The 23,541-nt window shown below is 37.0% G+C and overlaps 1 long non-coding RNA gene across 1 annotated transcript in view; it reads left to right on the forward strand.

Moving 5' to 3' along the window:
• Nucleotides 1-11,670: 11,670 nt before the first annotated feature.
• Gm30216 overlaps nucleotides 11,671-23,541 on the forward strand; it is a 180,771-nt gene continuing 168,900 nt past the window's right edge. The window contains exon 1 of the long non-coding RNA XR_874946.1: nucleotides 11,671-11,752. This is a non-coding gene — a long non-coding RNA (predicted gene, 30216). The remainder of the gene's footprint in view (nucleotides 11,753-23,541) is intronic.

Consider the following 23,541-nt stretch of genomic DNA (forward strand, 5'->3'; position numbering starts at 1 on the left):
CAACTTGTAATAATGACACATGCTCCACTATGTTCATAGAAGCCTTATTTATAACAGCCAGAAGCTAGAAAGAACCCAGATGTCCCTCAACAGAGGAATGGACACAAAAAATGTGGTATAGTTATACAATGGAGTACTACTCAGCTATTAAAAACAATGAATTTATGAAATTCCTAGGCAAATGGATGGATCTGGAGGGTATCATCCAGTGAGGTAACCCAATCACAAAAGAACTCTCATGCTATGCGCTCACTGATAAGTGGATATTAGCCCAGAAACTTAAAATACCCAAGATACAGTTTGCAAAACACATGAAACTCAAGAAGAAGGAAGACCAAAGTGTGGATACTTCACCCCTTCTTGAAATTGGGAACAAAATACCCATGAAAGGAGTTACAGAGACAAAGTTTGGAGCTGAGACGAAAGAATGGACCATCCAGAGACTGCCCTGACCACGGATCCATTACATAATCAGCCACCAAATGCAGACACTATTGCATATGCCAGCAAGATTTTGCTGAAAGGACCCTGATATAGCTGTCTCTTGTGAGGCTATGCCAGTGCCTGGCAAACACAGAAGTGGATGCTCACAGTCAGCTATTGAATGGAATACAGGGTCCCCAATGGAGGAGCTAAAGAAAGTACCCAAGGAGCTTAAGGGAACTGCAACCCTATAGATGGAACAACAATATAAACTAACCAGTACCCTCAGAGTTCTTGTCTCTAGCTGCATATGTAGCAGAAGATGGCCTAGTCGGCCATCATTGGGAAGAGAGGCCCCTTCGTCTTGCAAACTTCATATGCCCCAGTACATGGGAACACCATGGCCAAGAAGTGGGAGTGGGTGGGTAGGGGAGCAGGGTGGGGGGGGGAGTAAAGGGGACTTTCGGGATAGCATTTGAAATGTAAATGAAATGTAAATACCTAATAAATAATGGAAAACGTTAACAAAAACATAGTTGGTGAATTTTAAATTCATTTTAATTACTATGTATTGAAACATCTTTAAGTACATGTTGTAAGAATATTTATTCTATATCTCTTTGATTTTGAATTTTAACAAACGTTAACATGATTCTAACTTCAAAGCCTTTTTTACGGATTGTAAAATAGCAAATATTTATACAGAAAACCACATATTTGTGTTTAAATTTATCTAGTCACTATTTTGGTACAAACAGAATAGGTGTATCTCTGTTAAGGCTTGGTTCGAAACTGTTCCTCTGAGGCTCATGCCTGTGAAGATCTACTCCTCAGCCTGTGGTACTGCTTTGGATGCTTTTGTGTTGGAAACGTTTATGTCTGCTTGATACAAGTGAACTTCATCTGAGAAGAGGATAACACACCCACAGAGCCACAGAAGTTAAGCAAAAAGGAAGGCCTAAGCCTGGATTTTGGATCCCAATAGACAGGGAGAACAAAATAGTCATAGTAAGCAGAGGGAAGGAGGGAAGTTGTTGGGAGAAGGGAGGGGTAGGAGGAGGAGGAGGAGGAGGAGGAGGAGGACAAGGAGGACGAGGAGGAGGAGAGGGCATAGAATGGGGGCAGGATCAGGTGTGGGGAGAATCTACACAAGAGGCACAGATGGCCAGGAGAATGAATGGGAATCTAGAGATACCAAGGGTGGGGATTCCATGGGAGAGATCTCTAAGAAGCCTCAGAGACCTGGGATAAGGGAGTCTCCAAGGAATCAATGCAGGTGACTGTAGCCAATGACTAACATTGGCTACATGGAACTGGACAAGGTTACCTGCTATAGCCAAGCAGTAACTACAGGGGAGGGTGCACCAACACAGCTGGAAACATTTGATGCCAAATTTGTCCTGTCTAAAAGCAATGCAGGATAATGAGGGAGCAGTGACTGACTTAGAACATGGAGAAAAATTTCCTAAGCTAAAGAAAGAGATGCCTATAAACATACATAAAGCTGAAAGAACACCAAATTGGACCAAAGGAAAACAAAAACAAAAACATCCTCCAACCACATAATAATAGAAACACTAAATGTACTACAGAACAAAGAAAAAATATTAAAAATGCAAGAAAAAAAGTCCCAGTAACATATAAAGGCAGAGCTATCAGAATAACACTTGAGTGCTCAACAGACTCTAAAAGCCAGAAGTACCTGGGCAGATGTCTTGCATTCTCTAAAAGACCACAGATGGTAGCCCAGACTACTACACCCAGCAATATGTACACTCACCATGAATAGAGATGACAAGATATTCTGTGACAAAACCAAATTTGAACAATATTTATTGAAAAATCTAGCTCTCCAAAAGATGCTAGAAAGTGAATTCTGACCCAAGGAGCTTAACTATACCCAAATAACACAGAGATTAAATAAGCCAACACTTGCAAAACCAAAAATGAGAAATACATAAACTGACCCCCCCCCCATGCACACAAATGAATGAGCAGGCATAAAACCACTACCAACATCAAAATAGCAGGATTTAATAATCATTATTTATATCACCAATGAACTCAATTCCCAAATTTTTAAAAAAATAAATTGCTAGCAGAATGGATTCAAAACATCATTCTGCTGCATACAAGAACATACTTCATCAAGAAATATAGATATTACCTCAAAGTAAAGGCTTGGAAAATTTCCACACAAAAGGAGACAAGGAAAAGGATGGACTACATATTCTAATATTTAGTAATATAAACCTCCAACTAAAATTATTGAAAAGAGACAGGGAAGGAAACGTCATACTCTTCAAAGGAAAAAATACACCAAGATGATATCTCAGTTATGAATATCTATGCCCCAGATAAAGAGTCCCACATTAGTAAAAAAAAAAACATTACTAAAGCTTAAATTGCACTTGGAATCCAGCACATCAATAGTGGAAGACTTCAGCACTCCAATCACATAAATGTATAGGGCCTCCAGACAGACAGACACTAAACAGAAAAATAATAAAAGGAACAGACCTTATGAATCAAGTGGACCTAACAGATATCTACAAAATCTCATTCAAACACACAAAAAATATACCTTCTTCCTGGTACCTAGTGAAACTTTCTCCAAAATTGACCATATAAACTTAGAAACAAAACAATATCATCATATACAAGAAAAGTGAAATAATTCCTTGTATCTTATCAGAATACCATGAGTTAAAGCGGTTCTTCCCACAACAACAGAAATGAAAGAAAGTCTATAAATCAAGGGAAACTGAACAATTCTCTATTCAGTGACCACTGGGCCAAAGAAGAAATAAAGAAAAAAATTAAAAACTTACTAGAACTCAATGAAAATGATTGCAGAACATATCCAAAGTTGTGGGACACAAAAATCAATGTTAAGGGGAAAGTCCATAGCACAAAGTGCCTTCATGTAGAACTTAGTGAAATTTCATGCTAGCAACTTAACAGCAAAAGTGAAAGCTCTAGAACAAACAGAAGCAAATGATTCCAAGATGAATAGACAACAGGAAATAATCAAACTCCGGGCCGAATTCAATAAATTATAAACAAAAAGAAAAAATACAAAGAATCAATGAAACCAAGACTTGGTTCATGTAAAAGTCAATAAAATAGACAAACTTTTAGCCAAGTTAATTAAAAAGCAGCAAGAGGATATCCAAATTTTTAAAAAATCAGAATTAAAAATAGGCAATGAAGAAAACCAAAGAATCATTAGGCCTTAGGTCAAAATCTTGTACTCCACAAATTAAGAAAATTGAGATACAATAGAATATTTTCTTGATAGAGACTACATACCGAGTTAAAACAGGATCAGATGAATAATCTCAATAGGCCTTTAATTCCTAAGGAATAGAAGTAGTCATTAAAATTTACTAACCCAAAAAGTTGGTAGGAGAATTCGAGTACTCTCAAATTATTCCTCAAAATAGGATCACAAGGAACATTGCTAAGTTAATTTTATGAAAGCACAATCAGCTTGATATTTAAAAAACATGAAGACTCAACCAGGAAGGAGAATTTTAGTGCAGACTTCCTTATGAGCAGTGATGCAGAAATGCTCAACAAAATACTAACAAACCAAATCAAAGAACACATTAAAGACATTACTTACTATGGTAGGCTTCATGCTGGAGATGCAGGGATGGTTCAACATGCAGAAATCCATCAATGTAATCCACCATATAAACAAACTGATAGAAACACACACACACACACACACACACACACACACACACACACAAACACACACGGTCATCTCATTAGATGCTGAAAAAGTATTTGACAAAATCTAATACCTCTTCATGATGAAAGTCTTAGAGAGATGAATGATACAAGGAGATTATGTAAAAAAAACAAAGGCAATATACAGCCAACATCAAACAAATGAAGAGAAACTTTGAAGCAATTTTACTAAAAATGAGGAACAAGAAAAGGCTGTCAATTTTCTCCATATCTGTTCAATATAGTACTTGAAGTTCTAACTACAAAAGGAGATCAAGGGGTTACAAATTGGATAGGAGGTTGTCAAAGTTTTGCTATTTGCACATAAAATGATAATACACATACTTGATGCCAAACACTCTACCAGGGAACTCTTTCACCTGATAAACACCTTCAGCGAAGTATCTCAATAAAAATGAACGAAGAAGAAAAAGAAGAAGAAGAAGAAGAAGAAGAAGAAGAAGAAGAAGAAGAAGAAGAAGAAGAAGAAGAAGAAGAAGAAGAAGAAGAAGAAGAAGCAGCAGCAGCAGCAGCAGCAGCAGCAGCACTCTACCAGGGAACTCTTTCAGCTGATAAACACCATCAGCAAAGTATCTCAATAAAAATGAACGAAGAAGAAGAAGAAGAAGAAGAAGAAGAAGAAGAAGAAGAAGAAGAAGAAGAAGAAGAAGAAGAAGAAGAAGAGCCTATAGCCCTCCTATATACAAATGATAATGGAACCGAGAAAGATTTAAGGGAAACAACACAGTTCCCAATAGCCACAAATAATATAAAATATCTGTGTAACTCCAACCAATCAAGTGAAAAATATGTTTGACAAAAGCTTCAAGTCCTTGAAGAAAGAAATTTAAGATATCAGAAGATAAAAAGATCTCTCATGCTCATGGCCTTGTTGGAGTAGGTGTGTGACTGTGAGCACAGGCTTAAGACCCTCACCCTAGCTGCCTTGGAGTCAGTCTTCCACTAGCTGCCTTCAGATGAAGAAGTAGAATGCTCAGATTTTCCTGCATCATGCCTCTCTTGATACTGGACTGAACCTCTGAACCTGTAAGCCAGTCCCAATTAAATGTTGTCTTTTACAATACTTGCATTGGTCATGGTATCTATTCACAGCAGTAAAACCCTAAGAAAATGCCCAAGTGTGGTATAGCTGGGTCTTCAGGTAGATCTATTTCTAAATTTCTGAGGAACCTCCAGATTGATTTCCAGAGTGATTATACCAGTTTGCAATCAAACTAGCAATAGAGAAGTATTCACTTCCTTGCCAACATGTGCTGTCACCTGAAATTTTGATTGTAGTCATTCTGATTTTTTCAGGCAAATGAATGGAACTAGAAATTATCATTTTGAGTGAGGTAACTCAGACACAAAATGATATCCACGGTATGCGATCACTAATAACTGGATGTTAGCTAAAAATGTACAAGATTCCCAGAATACAATCCACAGAACTCAAGAAGACTAACCAGCTGAAGAGCCCAAGTGAAGATGCCTTAATGCTACTTGAGAGAGAGAGAAAGCAATGACAGGAGCAGGGAGGGAGGGAGGGACCTGGGTGGGAAAGGCAACACGGAGGGGAAGATCAGGTATGATCAGGTATTGTGGGGGTGGGATGGGGGAAGGACAGGACTGAAACCATGAGGACCAGCAGGAAGAATGGAAACAGGCAACCTCTGGAGGTAGTAGGGGGCAGGGGGACCCTCTAGAATGTACGGAGACCTGGGAGGTAAGAAACTTTCAGGACTCAAAGGGAGGGACCTTAGATGGAATGCCCTACAGGGCAGAGAGAGAACTTGTAATCTACTTCAAGTAAAAAGACAGGATCAAGTGGAGGGATGGAGTTGCCATCCCACAGTCAAAAACTCTGACCCAAACTAATTCCTGTCTGAAAGAACTGCAGGGACAAAAATAGAGAAGAGCCTGAGAAAAAGTAGGATCAGTGACAGGCACAAAGTTGGATCCAGCTCAAGGGAAGGCCCCAAGGCCTGACACTATTACTGATGGTATAGTGTGCTTACAACAGGGGCCTATCTTGACCACCTTCTGAAAAGTCCAAAAGGCAGCTGATGCAGATATTTACACCAAAACAATGGCAGAAGCTGCTGACCCCTGTGGGTGAATTAGGGCAAAGCTGGAGAAGCTGAGTAGGAGGGCGATCCTAGAGGAAGACCAGCAGTCTCAACCTGGGTCCCTGAGATCTCTTATATACTGGAACAGCAAACAGGAAAAGTACACCAGCTCTAGAGTGGGGAACAATGATGGTATCCTGTCCAGCCTTAGGAGAATGAGCTAAGGTGAAACACATTTGGGCAAAGATGAAAAGACTAATTAGTGATCTATACCCTTTTAATTCTCTATAACTGTACTAGGGAGTTAGAAGATGATGGCTTTTGGAAATTTAACACTAATTTTCTTATGCTCTGGCTGAAAAATTATGACTTTTGGCGATTAACCCATGTCAGTTTGAGGTGGGGAATTAGGTAAAGGATTTATAACTAGAGCTCCTCTCTCTCTCTCTCTCTCTCTCTCTCTCTCTCTCTCTCTCTCTCCCTCCCTCCCTCCCTCCCTCTCTCTCTCTCTCTCTCTCTCTCCTAGATATTCTCTTTATTTCCATTTCAAATGTTATCCCTTTCCAAGTTTCCTCTCAGAAAACCCCTATTCTTCCCTCTGCCCCATCAACCCACTACTCCTGCTTCCTGGCCCTGCCAGTCACCTATATTGACACATATAATCTTCACAGGACCAAAGGCCTCTCTCCCCATCGATGACCAACTAGGCCATCCTCTGCTACATATGCAGTTAGAGCCATTCTTCCCACCCTGTGTTTTCTTTGGTTGACGGTTTAGTCCCATAGAGCTCTGGAGATACTGGTTAGGTCACATTGTTGTTCCTCCTATGGGGCTACAAACCCCTTCTGCTCCCTGGGTACTTTCTCTAGCTCCTTCATTGGGGACCCTGTGCTCCGGCCAATGGATGGCTGGTGAGCATCCAATTCTGTATTTGTCTGGCACTGGCTGAGCCTCTCAGGAGACAGCAAACACTTATTAGCATCCACAATAGCATCTGGTTTTGTTGATGGTGTTTTGGGATGGATCCCCAGGTGGGGCAGTCTCTTGATGGTAAATTCTTCAGTTTCTGATGCACACTTTGTCTCTGTAGCTCTTGCCATGGATATTTTGTTCCTTCTTCTTGGGTATTCTGAGCTTCTGGGCTAATATCCACTTATCAGTGAGTGAACATCATGTGTGTTCTTTTGTGATTGGCTTACCTCACTAAGGTTGAAATCCTGCAGATCGATCCATTTGTCTAAGAATTTCATAAATTTGTTGTTTTTAATATCTGGGTAGTATTCCATTGTATAAATGAACCACATTTTCTGTATCCATTTCAATGTTGATGGACATCTGGGTTCTTTCCAACTTTTGCCTATTATAAATAAGTATACTATGAACATAGTGGAGCATGTGTCCTTATTACATGTTGGAACATCTTCTGGGTATATGCCAAGGAGAGTTATTGCTGTATCTTCCTGTAGTACTATGTCCAATTTTCCGAGGAACCACCAGACTGATTTCATGAGTGGTTGTACCAGCTTGCAATCTCACCAGAAATTAAGGAGTGTTCTTCTTCATCCACATCCTCGCCAGCATCTCCAGCATCTAGTGTCACCTGATTTTTTGATCTTAGCCATTTTGACTGGTATGAGGTGAATCTCAAGGTTGGTTTGATTTGCATTTCCCTGATTACTAAGGATGTTGACCATTTTTTAAGGTGCTTCTCAGCCATTTTGTATTCCTTAGTTGAGAAGTCTTTGTTTAGCTCTGTACCACATTTTCAAATAGGGTTATTTGGTCTTCTGGAGTCTAAATTCTTGAGTTCTTTGTATATATTAAATATTAGCCTCTATTGTCTTTATTATTGGTAAAGTTCTTTTCCCTTATATCCCAAGGATGCTTTCAATATATGAAAATCCATCAAAATAATCCACTATATAAACAAACTCAAAGAAAAAAGAAAAAACATGATCATCAAAATCCAACACCCATTCATGATAAAAGAAAAGGAAAGATAAGGAAATCAAGGTCCATATCTAAACATATTAAAAGCAATATACAGCAAACAAGTAGCCAACTTCAAACTAAATGGAGAGAAACTTGAAACAATCTCACTAAATCAGGGACTATACACAGCTGACAACTCTCTCCCTACCTTTTTAATATGGTACTTGAATCCTAGCCAGAGCAAATAGACAACAAAAGGAGATCAAGGGGATACAAAATGGAAAGGAAGAAGTCAAACTATCACTATTTGCAGATTATATGATAGTATACTTAAGTGACCCCAAAAACTCCACCAGAGAACTCCTAAACCTGATAACCAACTTCCACAAAGTTCTGAATATAAAATTAACTCAAACAAATCAGTGGCCTTCCTCTACACAAAGGATAAACAGGCTGATAAAGAAACTAGGGAAACAACACCCTCCATAATAGTCACAAATAATATAAAATACCTGGGTGTGACACTAACTACGGAAGTGAAAGATCTCTATGATAAGAACTTCAAGGCTCTGAAGAAAGAAATCAAAGATGGAAAAATCTCCCATGCTCATTGATTGGCAGGATTAATGTAGTAAAAATGAGTATCTTGCTAAAAGCAATCTACATATGCAATGCAATCGCATCAAAATTCCAACTCATTTTTTCACAGAGTTAGAAAGGGCAATTTGCAAATTCATCTGGAATAACAAACAAACCAGGATAGCAAAAATTCTTCTCAACAGTAAAAGTACCTCTGGTGGAATCACTATTACTGACTTCAAGCTGTACTACAGAGCAATTGTGATAAAAACTGCATGGTACTGGTACAGTGACATAGAGGAAGACCAATGGAATAGAAGTGAAGACCCAGAAATGAACCCACATACCTAAGGTAACTTGATCTTTGACAAAGGAGCTAAAACCATCCAGTGGAAAAAAGACAGCATTTTCAACTAATGGTGCTGGCTCAACTGACAGTTAGCATGTAGAAGAATGTGAACTGACCCATTCTTATCTCCTTGTACAAAGCTCAAGTCTAAATGGATAAAGGGCCTACATATAAAAACCAGAGTCACTGAGACTTATAGAGTAGTAAGTGAGGGAAGACCCTCGAACATATGTTCACAGGTGAAAATTTTTGAACATAAAATCAATGGCATGTACTGTAAAATCAAGAATTAACAAATGGAACCTCATAAAATTTAAAGCTTCTAAAAGGCAAAGGACACTGTCAATAAGACAAAAAGCGTTCCTTTCTCTTGAGAGCCAGCTAAGAGCCCTTACTGGCCAGGCAAGAAACTTGGAGCTCCTTAACTATTTTTTTTTTTCTGGTGAAGGAGAGACTTATTTACTTTTATTAGCTATTTGCTTCATTTACATTTCAAATGCTATCCCCAAAGCTTCCTAAACCCTCTCCCCCACCCTGCTCCCCAACCCACCCACTCCTGCTTCCTGGCCCTGGCATTCCCCTGTACTGGGGCATATGATCTTCACAAGACCAAGGGCCTCTCCTCCCATTGATGGCCGACTAGACCATCCTCTGCTACATATGCAACTGGAAACACAGCTTGGGGTGGGGGGTACTGATTAGTTCATATTGCTGTTCCTCCTATAGGGTTGCAGACCCCTTCAGCTCCTTGGGTACTTTCTCTAGCTCCTTCATTAGGGGCCCTGTGTTCCATCCAATAGATGACTGTGAGCATCCACTTCTGTATTTGCCAGGCATTGTAAACCAAAAGAAAGAAAAAAAAGTTACTGACACAGAAAACACACTAAGGATGATGCAGAAGATGTCTATATACCCACTTTTTATTACTTACAGCTTTTAATAACCTTTAGATGAAATGTTTTCAGTTTAAGTAAGAATTACTTGTAGGTAATAAGTTACAAAATAAGGAAAAGAGTTAAATACTTTACACAGGTTAAATAAGTACACTCACACACACACACACACACACACACACACACACACACATACACACACACACACATTCATGCATATACACACATTCTGGTAAGGCTTGACCACATGTTTTATCTATTTACAAGTGTCCAAAAATACCTACACATAGACAAGCAGATATGTACATAAATATATTTGCTGGATGCTGCTGGAGCCACCCATAGCCACACATGTATATCTGGATAGATGGATGAGACATATTCCCACAAGCCATAATCTTTTTTTTTTTCTTTTCTCTGGCCTTTTTATAGACAAAGGGTCTTAGAATATTACCTCATGGATAAAATATTACATAAAATCAGAGTTAGGTAACAGTATCAATGACATGTTCAAAGCAGTGTTTTATACTGGAAGCACATTACAAGTTCAAAGCAAGAACTCTTAGATGGCCTTGCCTGATCATACCAGTCACTTCATACTTGAACTTGAATGTTTTTCCTTGAATACAAATTCTTTTCAATCCTAATATTCAACCCTATTATTTCTTATTATGAAGGCGTTACTTTCTATTTATGAGGTGTGGGCATATCCTATTCTTGATTCTAACTGTATTATAACTAAAACCACCTACTTAAATTTTCTTAAACATATTTAAATCAAATCAGGAGTTTTGTAAAATCATTAATTTAGCTAAACAACATTAATTCATAGAAGTTCATCTTAATGATTTTCTGCAGGAAATTTGCTCAGTAGGATGGGCTGATGCACAAGAATTGTTAGATCATGTAATATAATTACAGTTATGAAATAGTGACAAAAATAATTTTATGTTTGGGGCCATGAGGTCATATTAAAGTTTCATACCATTAGGAAAGTTGATAACCACTGTCTCAGTTGATAATGATAATTATCAATAATATTTATTATATTGTTAGTATTGCTCTGCGTGTGTGTGTGTAAAATGGAGTTGAGCAGGTGATTGTAATATGTACGTGTAGGTCAGAAGACAACATTATTGATGTTGTGCAGAGTCCGGCTTGACCATGTAAGGGAGAGTATATGACACTGTTTTTCTGCCCTTGGAAGAAAGCCAGTTGGGTGTAGTCCTCTACAAGTGCTGATGGTTGCTGTGAGTGTAAAGTTTGTTTATAACAATGTACAAATTTTCATGTTCCTACTTTGAGTAAAGCCCTCTCTGTCAAGGTTAATGACTCCATGATAATCAGAGAGAAACCTAGGGTTTTGTGAATGTCTCAGCAAAATGGTAGCATATGGTAACCTTTAGGTTAGCCCTAAAGGGTTTGAGAAAGAATTCTGGAAATATAAATTAAAAAAAAATACATGATTTCTCAACTCTGCAAAATATAAGGATACAATATGACTTATACAAAGTGACTCACAGACCTAGAAAAATAGAGGCAGCTGTACTATGAGCCACCTTGTCAGAAAAATACTAAAGAATTAAAAAAAAAAATAGGGAGTGGTAGTCACATGTCAAGATCCCACCCAGCTAATATTTTTTTTTGTTTTTGTTTTTTTTTTGTTTTTTTTTTGTCTTTTTTTGTTGTTTATGCTTAAAAAAGCAAGAAGATTCCTGATCTCAAGGCCAGACTGTGACAGAGCATGTATAGGTCCAGACTCATAAGTGGTAAGAATGGTAGTTTCAGGGCAGGGATCCACCAAGCTGTTTTATTGTCTATGCTTGTTATTGGTGTCCCTAAGAATTGAGGGGCTGGGCTCAGTGGATACTGATTTGATTCATGGGATAATCAAAATGGAACCTGGGATAATGACTGAAATGATATGAAAAAAAAAAAAAACCTGGGCATTTAATCTGTAAGAGATGAGCTAACAAGACAGATTTACAATAGCAAGAGAAAGATGTCTTAAGCATAGCAGAGCACAGAGAGCAATCTGAAAAGCTGTCTTGACCAGAACACACAGAGAAGAAACAGTCTGGAAAGCCATCTCGAGCAGAACATGGGCCATCAGCTTGGGACCCAAGGTTTACTTCCAGTCCTCTGCTTTGCTGCTTCTAAACATTCCTTCCCCCAGAACCCCTCTCAGAGCTGAAGCTGGTCCTTGTCAGATTCAGTTCTCTTACATATATAATGATCCTGGGATCAAATTAAGTTAATTAGGATTAATGGCAAGAGCCTTGATGGTTGAGTCATATAATTGGCCTGTAACTATTTATTATTAGTATTAGTATTATTGATTATAAAATTGTATTAGTTTGATATTTCATACAATGAATTATTTTGTACTCACCCTCCCTCCCTAAATTAAAAGTCACAACACAAGTAAGTGGAAATATATATTCAAAATTCAAAAAGTGAATCATTGGTCACTTTTCCAGTGGTTCTGTATTTGCAACATGTGCCAGCAAATCATACATACAATGAGTTGAGTCATATATAATTTAGACTGTCCCTTGTCCAATTAATGTGGTTACCAGCCACATTTAACTATATAAATTAATATCATTAAAATACATTAAAATTAGAATTTGAGTCCCTTACCTAGACCTATTTATTTTTTATTTTTTTGTAGTGATGGGTATAAGGCAACCATAACTAGTTAGTGGGCGGGGGAGCTGAGTGCAGAAGAAGATAACAGTTCTGAAATTAGCACTTATGCAGAGATAGTTCAAGGGATAGTTCAAGGTCAGCTTATATGCATAATTATGACATTGTTAGAAATCTGAAAATTAGTTGTTGTTGTTGCTGTTTTTTGTTGTTTTTTTTGAGACAGGGTTTCTCTGTATCGCCCTGGCTGTCCTGGAACTCACTTTGTAGACAGGGCTGGACTCAAACTCAGAAATCCACCTGCCTCTGCCTCCCAAGTGCTGGGATTAAAGGTGTGCGCCACCATCCCGGCAAAATCTGAAAATCTTAAGACATAACAATGTATTTTCTTTTTTCACTTATTGCAGAAACTCAGTTTCATTTCTCAGGATCATATCTTACACCCGTTGAATTTCAATGAGTTGAAAGCCTTAAAACTCATAGTATAAAAGGAGCTCTTTTAAATCTTTCTCTCATCTGCTGTACCCAAATAGATTTTTCCACTCAAAGTGACAGTATAAATAAACTTTATTGCAGATAAAACTAAAAAGGGTGAAAGAGGTAAGAAATAAATTTGTGAAAATAAACTATGCTAATATTCTAAAACTTTAAGTAAGCTGTTTAACAAACATTGAAATTCTATACAAGGTACTCAAAAACTCTTGTATCAAATAGTGGTTTGCAATGGGAACAACAAAGCATTGCCCAGTGTAATAGCATTTCTTGAAGTCTTCCCAACTATGTGTTCAATTTTGAAGGATGTATAACATATACTTTGATTTTGAACTCTGTACACCTATTTTTATGGTCACATCTGTCAGGCTGAACACTATAGTGTTTGCAGAGCAAGGTACAAGTTGTTTTGAGTTCGATGTAAGAGATGAAGCATAAAATTAAATGAATGTCAAAGAAAGTGTTTTCTGGAACATTCAAGAGCTTGGCCTCATGAGAACATATGAAAGCTTATTCAAGGCAGTAAACGTTTCTTTCTGAAAGCGACATTGGGTTCAACGGCAAACATTAAATGATGTAGTAACTGTACATTCTTTTATAGATATTCTGAGACATTATATTGTACAGATTTTGCTATATTATTTCTGACTTGTGGGCAGTATTGTTCTCAGTTTTTATCTTTCCCACTGTGCTGCCAACAATTCTTGAAGTACTTACAAGTAACCCATAATAATAAAAAATAGTTGTCAACAGGAACACACATATGACCATAAAATTAGATTTAAGAACATGTCAGAAAATGGATGGTAATTTGAAGCTTCAGAGAAGAAAACATGGAAAAACAGTATCCATGTTCAGAAACAGATAAAATTCTAGAAGAAATTAAACATTTCTTACAAAACAGATGCTAACTACTTAAGAATGAAATTTAACAACCAGCATAGCTCCCAGACAAAAGCCTCTTAAAATATAGCAGTACTATGATCATGAGAAATGAGACTGGAGGAATAAGTAAAAAGTAGCTTGTTAGATACCTTGTAACTATCATGTAAATAAAATCTTTAGATGAAAAGAACTGATCATCACTGCTGGGGAATTGTTCAGTGGGTAAGGCTAGAACCTCCAGACTTCATGCAAACCCAGAAACGATAGCACTGAACTGAGATCCAAGTGTTCTTGTGTTGAAATTGGAAGTAGAAACAAAAGATTCCCCATAGGGTTTAACCACATAAATCCTTCCTCCAAAAGAAGTAGAGGCCCTTGACCTTAACATCAGTTCTTTGCCATACATTCAAACTCATATGTGATGTATGTAATATATATGTGATATATGTGAATGAGAATTAAAGGTTGCAGGTTTAGGGACTCAAAGGAAGAGTTTGAAATGAGCATTTTGAATGGATTATGTAATAAGTATACATTACTTATGCTTTGTAGAAAACATCATGTTCACGTAATAAACATTGTTTTAGAAAGATTCTAAGTATAACAGCAAAAACGTTTTAACACAGTGGAAACACTGTCTAATTAGATATGTTAAATTATGAAATTATTTTAACAGTGACAACCAACAACAAAAGTTGCATCAAGGAAAATACTAAGTTGTGATCTTTAGTACAATTCCAGTTCTTAGGGCTCATGATGCCCTTATTAGTTTTTAAAAACTCAAACTATAAAGTAACCAATTAAATATGTGGAAACTGTAAATAATGTTTATATATCATTTAGGAAGATTCTTGATATATCAAGTTTATTGAGATCTAGTAATTTGAACTTTCCCAATTCACTTTACTGACTTTTTCATATTATTTCCACTTTCTAAAACATTTTTGTTGTAGTCTAGGTATAAACAATAATTGCAAACAATGCACGGCACATTTCCCAAAGTCCCAACATAAAATTGAATGCAGGAAAACAATTATACAGTATATTTCTAAGCCAATATCCATAAAACCAAATTACACCAAGAGTGTAGTCCTCTTCCTCTACCCAATTTATCCTTTGTTCCAAAAATGGCAATCCAAAATTTATAGGGCTAATTTTATTCATATTTTCCAAGTAATATATACTAAAAATCATAGACTATACTATATAAAGGATGATCAAAACATTCCTTCCATAAAAAAATTATTCTTTCCAGCAATTGTTAGTTCTTGAAAATTGTTAGTTCTATAATAATCACTGTTTGCGAAATTTCATAAACAAAAGAATTCTGGGAGCTCCTTGTCTTCTCTGATCTAAATAAGACAGAGCATGTATGCTGCTTGAGTGTTGTTATAGCATACATTGCAGAGGTTTCAAAGAACTGTCCAAAATGTATCTTAAATTGTTGAAATGTCATTTATGAAAATGATAGCTTGGTGTTGCTCAAGTTTTAGAATGAACATAGTTATAAAACAACAAAACAAAATAAAACAAAACCTATGACCCTGTGCTTGTAAAGTGGGTTAAATGAAATTTTCTGCAAATACACCCAATCCCCTGTCCATTCTTCCTTTGAGTTCAACTTCTCTTAAAGATGACCGCTAGCCAGCTGTGCAAACTTTAAGCTTTCTAAAATATCCTTCTGCTGTGAATGGAAAGAGATTTCTCTACATTATTTTTTATATATATGGAAGTTTGTGAGACATCATGTAGGTACTAGAAACTAAAAAAGACAGTTTTCTGCCTGGAGCAAGGCCCTCATCTGCTGACTCACCTCTCCAGCCATGAGTACCTACTAAAACTACTTACAATCTTAAAAATATCTATGTCATTTAAGCAGGAAACAAGCTACTCAAAAATCAATTGTGCTTTGAAAAGCAAGGCAACTGCTTTCTGAAAGAAATAATTCTACACCTTAATTTTATTATAGCTTTAGTTAATAAAGCAAACAAAAAGAAACCTCAGATTATTTAAAAATTATCATTTAGCGTTCACCATGCAATGACAGCAATGGAGGTCTTATCAATGATATAGTTAATGGAGTATTCAACTAACAGCAGAATATATCTAGAAAGATAAAATGAAAATACTGAGAGTGAGGAATAAAATAACATGCATGCTGTCCCCCCAGACTTTCAAAAGATAACTCCAGTGCTCATCCTGACTTCATTGAACAGGTTTCAGTCACACACATACAGATGAATCATTTATACAAATAAAATTAAAATAAGAATGAATTTAGAGGGAACTGCAACCCTGTAGGTGCAACAACATTATGAACTTACCAGTACCCCGGAGCTCTTGACTCTAGCTGCATATGTATCAAAAGATGGCCTAGTTGGCCATCACTGGAAAGAGAGGCCCTTTGGACTTGCAAATTTTATATGCCCCTTACAAGGGAACGCCAGGGCTAAAAAGGGGGAGTGGGTGGGTAGGGGATTGGGGGTGGGTGGGTATGGGGGACCTTTGGGATAGCATTGGAAATGTAAACGAGGAAAATACGTAATAAAAAAGAGAAAAAAAAAGAATGAATTTAGAAATCACATACTTTTAAAGAAGTAGAGAGTTATTTTAAAAGAAGATTAAAAGTGCAATATCTCAATACTAAATCCCTGAAAGAAGAGAGCATCTATAGGCTATTGTGCAATAGAAATGCATTCTGCTTTTGTAAGAAGTAATGGCATTACATAGTAAAGTTGGCTTTGTTGAATTATGATAATTTCTTCATAAATGAGCAGAAGTCTAATAAACACGAAGAATCAATACACATCTATGCTTCAGTAAGTAGGCAAAAGTGGAATTTTGGAATATCTTCTCTTATAAAAACTGATCACAGGCTGGAGAGATGCTCAGTAGTTAATAGCACTGACTGCTCTTCCAAATGTCGCGAGTTCAAATCCCACAACCACATGGTGGCTTACAACCATCCGTAATGAGATCTGAAGCCCTCTTCTGATGTGTCTGAAGATAGCTTCAGTGTACTTACATATAATAAATGACTGAATTAAACAGTAAAACTAATCACATTGGCTGTTCAATAAAGCAATGAATAAACATGAAAAATCCTTAGTGCCTCAGAGCTTCTAACCAAATAAATAAGAAAATAACCCAAAAACAAAACTTGCCATATCCATCCCACCTCCTGTATTATTTAACAAAAAATGACTGATACTCTATTATTTAAAACAGAATGTTAAATATTGGGTTTTTGTTGTTGTTGATGTTGTTAAGATAAGGAACATTATCTTAACCAATATTTCTGTTTAAATTTCATACATTGTGTAAGCAATATTATTTTATCAACACAGCTCTGGCTGGGCACAAAACATCATTTAACTCTAGATTCCTAGATCTTGTGTCTTCTCGCCTTTGTATATTCCAATCCAGACCTAGAATATTTTAGCTTCTGAGACTTATAGTTCTTTCTGAACTCTTGCTGAATGCTTCCACTCAACTGTTCTGGCTCAAAAGTGCTCTCCACGCTAACTGATTCAAATTGACTTTTCTCGGCTGCTTACTGAATTGCTCATCTTAGGGGAAAACATGTCTTTGAATGCATGAACCGAGCTCCTTTGAACTGAACTGCTCTGAACGGAACTCAACTACACTGCACTGGCTCCTCCTGTCACTCAACTAGCCTGTACTCACTCAACTGGCCTCCATTCCTGTCTCACTATGTGAGACATTTCCTATCTATTTCCTATCTCATGAGAGTTCTCCTGTTCTGTTCTCATAAGGGGGATCCCTCCTATCTCGGAATCATTCCATCAAATCTTTGGGATTTGTCACTTTTTCCATCCCTCATTTAGGCATAAATTTCAAAGATGGTTGCTTCCTTCTGCAAACTAACCTTATCTTTATTGTTAGAAATTAAAGATGTATACTAAGAGCATATCTGTATTACAGCCAAATCATGTTATAATCCAGGCATATCTTCACTCTGAAGGATCATACAAACTTAGAAGTTGTTTGGATATGTAGACTTATCAGATCAACCATGTTGCTGGATTAAAGTTCTTTTAAAAGAATTGTTTCCTGACCCTAAAAGGACACTATAAAAATAAAATAAAAGACCTATTTGGTAAAAAGGCTTCAGAGGATTTACTCAGTCTATAGACACTTTGACTTTATTATTTTTTTGCTGAGATAAAGGGACAATAATAGGTCAGCTATTAATTGCTCATCTGACCAAGCCAGCTCAGTCAGTCAACCAGGTCTCAAGGGAGGGAGCACAGATTAAAGAAAAAAGGACAGTTACAGAACATTATAGAATGACCCCAGCAAGTGCTGAAGTAGGTTTAATCTTCTCCCCTCTGTTTATAAATAATTTTAGCTACATGCTAAGGATATGGCTATTTCTATGGCATAAAAATTAGTCAAGGAAGAAACAAGGCATAAACAAAGGTCCCATAGTATTCAGGGATTTATCAAGTTGATCAAGATCTTGAGCCTACTTCCTTGTCCTAACAGAATGTAAAATTCTTGCCAATATTATTCTTGCTAATATTCTTGAAGCAGCACTAAGAGCTTTCCACACTCAGCCATCCTTCAAGTGATGAAATGTATTTAGTTTACATTCTACCACCCAATTACCTAAATCTTTTTGTTGTTATTGTTGTTGAAAACTATTTTTATTAGATATTTTCTTCATTTACACTTCAAATGCTATCCCCTAAACCCTCCCCCTACCCTGCCCTCCTACTCACCCACTCCCACTTTTTGGCACTGGCATTCCCCTGTAATGGGACATATAAAGTTTGCAAGACCAAGGGGACTCTCTCCCAATGATAGTCTACTAGGCCATCTTCTGCTACATATGCAGCTAGAGACACAAGCTCTGGGAGTACTGGTTAGTTCATATTGTTCCACCTATAGGGTTGCAGACCCCTTCAACTCCTTGGGTGCTTTCTCTAACTCCTCCATTGGGGTCCCTGTGTTCCATCTAATAGATGACTGTGAGCATCTACTTCTGTATTTGCCAGGCACTGGCATAGTCTCAAAAGAGACAGCTACCTAAATCTTATATGAACTCTCAATATTATGCTACCTGTTATGGGTCAAAGTATCAAAACATGAGCATGTGGACACCATTACTCCACTTACCTCCAAATTTTCATGGTCACTTCACAATATAAAGTTCATTTAATTGATTTTCTGTAGTTAGTTTAGTTCACCACTATTGTCACATATAAGTACCATTTCTTCTCTGAAGCTCAAAAAAAAAACTTATAGGATATGCTCAGGTAATGGAAAAGAAAGAAAAACATGTTTAATATATAGGTGAAATAGTATAAACTTCTAATTCCAAGAGGGAAGAATGGGACCAAAGCAAAATTGGAACTCAGTATTACAAACGTTCAAAAGTAGATACCACCATAAATTCTGGAGCACCTAGTGATTGGATGTGAACTTCAAAGAGGTAAGACAGCAACAATCACAGAGCCTTGCCTGAAGTATCTCTTATGGCCTCTCACTTGGTCTAGCTCTGAATGCAGTCTGCAATTTCCCTGAACAGCCATTCTCAATCTTTGGTGCCCACTCATTTCTTGTTTTTCCCTTCCCATTAGTATCACACCTCCTCAGAGACTATCAGTAGGGACTCAACCTGCCATCCATTGCCAAGTCCCCTAGAATTTCCTTTGCAATGAGGGGAAAACCCTTCATGGCCTGATAACCTTTCCCTGTGTAACTGAGGAGCCAGAATTCTTCTAATGATGCCAAGGGACATTGTTGGCTTTAATAAGTCCATGTTAATCCACTTGATCCATGCTAATGTCCACTACAATCACCAGGATACTTCTCCTGGGGTGCCCCAGAGGATATTTTCCTAGGCATTCCTTTGAAATTACAGATCCTTAAGATCCTCTCACCCGAGTTTTGAAGTGAGTTTCAAATTGAATTGATCATTGAATAGGTTAAATTCTGCTCAATTCCTATTATGTCCTCAATTCATCCTTCCTATTGAACTGGAGCAAGGCATTTGACATATAATGGAAATTGTTCTGTTAACAGTCATGCATCAGTGGTCCACAACTTTTTATGTGAAACTCTTTTTTTACAAAAATATGATGTACTTTGGGAAATCTCACAAGGTCTTAGTCCTAAAGAAAGAGCTAATAGAATGATTTTTTTAAGGGATAAGGCACCTGAGAAATTATCAAATCTAAGCAAAAATCTCTAAACATAAATGAATATGAGCTATAAGTAGACTCACTAAGTAGTATTTATATATATTTTACACACACACACACACACACACACACACACACACACACACACTTTATATTGAGCAGATATCTAAAAAAAGGAATAAGTAAATAAGAAGTGGTCATGAATTAAAGACTGTATCAGGAGGATATATATAGAGGGCTTAGAGGTAGAGCAGGAGGGGTGGAGATGATGGAAACACAGTACTCATGTATTAAATTCTCAGAGAAATATATATGAAGAAATGAGCAAAGTATTTAAAATACTGTTTTCAAGTGTTTCTGCTTTGCTTTAAGGTGCTGATTCTCACAGGCTATGGTTATCCAAAAACAGCTATGCTCCAACTTAAGGAGAAGGTTGCTTTGAGTTTTCATGTGCCAGATAATTAACATATCATCATTAAAACTAGTTTTCAATTTGTTTGAAAAATATGTATAGAAATTACTGTAATTGGAATTCTTATCAGCATTGTATGTGTTAAGAACAGAGTATATAGGCATTCTATATTCAAAATTTCCTATGAGAATCACTTCTAAGGATTGCTAGTAGTTTTCGTGGATTGTTATATTCCCTTTCTGTAAACTGTATGGAAAGTCTTCCTTAAACCAGTTCCAAAAGCTTTTCAGACTATATCAGAAGGCAACGTCACAGTGTTGAACCAGAGTCTCTGGTGCCATTTTCTGTATTAAAAGTATTTCACATTGTGACACATATCTTAACGAATAACTTCAGAGAGAAAATATATTCATTTTCCTTACATAGTTTTATAAGTTTTTTTTAATGTTTATTTTTCTTTGTTGTTTTCTGAATCTATGATAACACTAAACAACCTGAAAATAGTATGTATTGGAGTAAGTAATGCCATTTCATTGTACATTGGAAGAGAGACAGAGAGTGATGGGGAGTGAGGGAAAGAGAGAGGGAGAGACATGAAGATAGGAAAGGAAAGCTATATATATATATATATATATATATATATATATATATATATAGAGAGAGAGAGAGAGAGAGAGAGAGAGAGAGAGAGAGAGAATGGCAGAATAATCCAGGCTAAAGGACCAGATCCTCTGACTTCTACTATTTATTCCATTATTATGTATAGGGTTTGACCCACAGTTTTTTTTAGGTATGGCTATGTTGCAGCTTTTATTGGTAGGGTTTTGAAGTTCCGAGACATTTATATGATGATCAGAAGATAACTTCATATTTTTTATAAAGTAGAATTTATGTAAGGAAGATCTACTTCATGAAACACATTTTAGAAAAGCTTTCTAGTTTAACTCATCTCTAGGGACACAGGAGACAATGGACTCAGTTTCAACAGAAAAACTAGGAAGTAACATGGTTTCAAGGTCCATTTTTGTCCTATTCCAGAGTAGAGAATACACCATTTTTTTACTGCTGGTTTGTCATTAATGTTGAATTCTTATGGGGATTAAATACTGAAAAATTTATCCAGCCAAAAAAAAAGTAGTTTTCAGGGTTATATGTTACCTTGACAGAGATTGTAATTCTCAAGAGGAAATGTTTGAAGGAATATCTGAGTTTTCTTTTCCTCTGATAGGAAGGGTGCAATAGTTGTTTAGAGAAAGAGACTGCCTCGATGAATATCTCACTTACAGCCTTTTCTCAGATGTGCCTGAGAAGCCCCAAGTATTCCTCTGGGGCACTGTCCTCCATTTCTTATTCTAAAGTTTCACATAGTAAATCGGGATTGAAAGGAAAATAATTCTCTTATGGTTAAGGAAAAATGCCAGAGAAGGAATTCTACTGAGACCAAAAATAAAAATTTGAATTAATGGTATTTTGACAGAATAGATAATTTCATAATCGGATCCATGACAAGCTTTTTGTGTGTCAGGAACGTAGAAATACATGATAGTTAATAATGTACTTTTAAACAATAGCACAAATCATTGTAATATGTGTTTAATGGTAAATAAAAAGCTATGACTAATGTCTTGTATTCCTGTGATAGACTAGTTATGCTGTTCTCAGTTCAGCAATATAACTAATTTTCTGCAGAGATATCTTAAATGGTCACTCCAATCTTGACAGGTAAATGCCAGTCTCCATAGAAAGGCGTACAAGTTCTTAAGCTTCTTATGCCTGTTCATTTTCTCAGGCTCATTTCTTCCCCCAGTTTTATTAAATGTCTTAGCCTTTCCAGCATCCCTCAAGAATCAGGTCAGTGTCTCTCCTTTAAGAACATGCCTTGCCCTTCTCCTCCTCAATTTAATTTAAATACTCCCCTGGTAGACTCTCATAGCACTCATTGTATTAAATTGAAAACATTTGTCTACTTCTCCATCTTCTTCAGTAGACTGAGTTCCTTGAGGAACAGAAACTTAACATTCATTTGCAGTCTCTTCATATCACACTGCTCACTGCACACTCAGGAGCACTGAGCAAACACTTTTGAAATGATAGCTACCTGATGGTATCTTACCTAAATCATCGGACTAATTTCTTTAGGAAACAGGGAAAGAGAGAGATGAAGCCTTGACATAGTACTGCTAGTATGTGTTGATTGGAAATTATTATTATTAAAAATCTTAATGTGATTTTTGTTATACATTAGAGAATCTCTTCTATAATTTTCTTCCTCTCTCTGTCTCTGTCTGTCTGTACATCTCTGTCTCTCTGTCTCTCTCTCTGTCTGTCTGTCTCTCTCTCTCTCTCTTGCACTAAGATTTTTTCCAGCTTCCTTGTATCCTAGTAGAGGCAGTGGGGCTAGCCCATGGTGTTTTTTAGGTACAAAGCCTGGATGTTTTGACAGTTATTCTTAAACAAGGTATATTAGTTAGGCTTTTACTGCTGTGAACAGACACCATGACCAAGGCAAGTCTTATAAAAAATAACATTTAATTGAGGCTGGCTTACAGATTTAGAGGTTCGGTACATTACCATCAAGGTGGGAGCATGGTAGCATCCAGGCAGGCATGGTGCAGGAGGAGCTGAGAGTTCTATGTCTTCATCCAAAGGCTGCTAGTGGAAAACTGACTTCCAGGCAACTAGGGTGAGGATCTTATGCCCATACTCACAGTGACACACTTACTCCAACCAGGTCACACCTATTCCAACAAGGCCACACCTCCAAATGGTGCCACTCCCTGGTCCAAAAATATACAAACCATCACACAAGTATAACAAGAAATTGACAATCAGGTGGATATTATAAACTAGCACATCACATGCCTTCTTGTGGCCAATGTAGCAGCAACCTAGAAACACCTGGTCTGGAGTGGTGCAAAAAGTTCTGCACTGGGACCAGAGCAAGCACTGC

This window comes from Mus musculus, chromosome 14, assembly GCF_000001635.26.
Source record: "Mus musculus strain C57BL/6J chromosome 14, GRCm38.p6 C57BL/6J".
In the NCBI taxonomy this organism is placed as follows: Eukaryota; Metazoa; Chordata; class Mammalia; order Rodentia; family Muridae; genus Mus; species Mus musculus.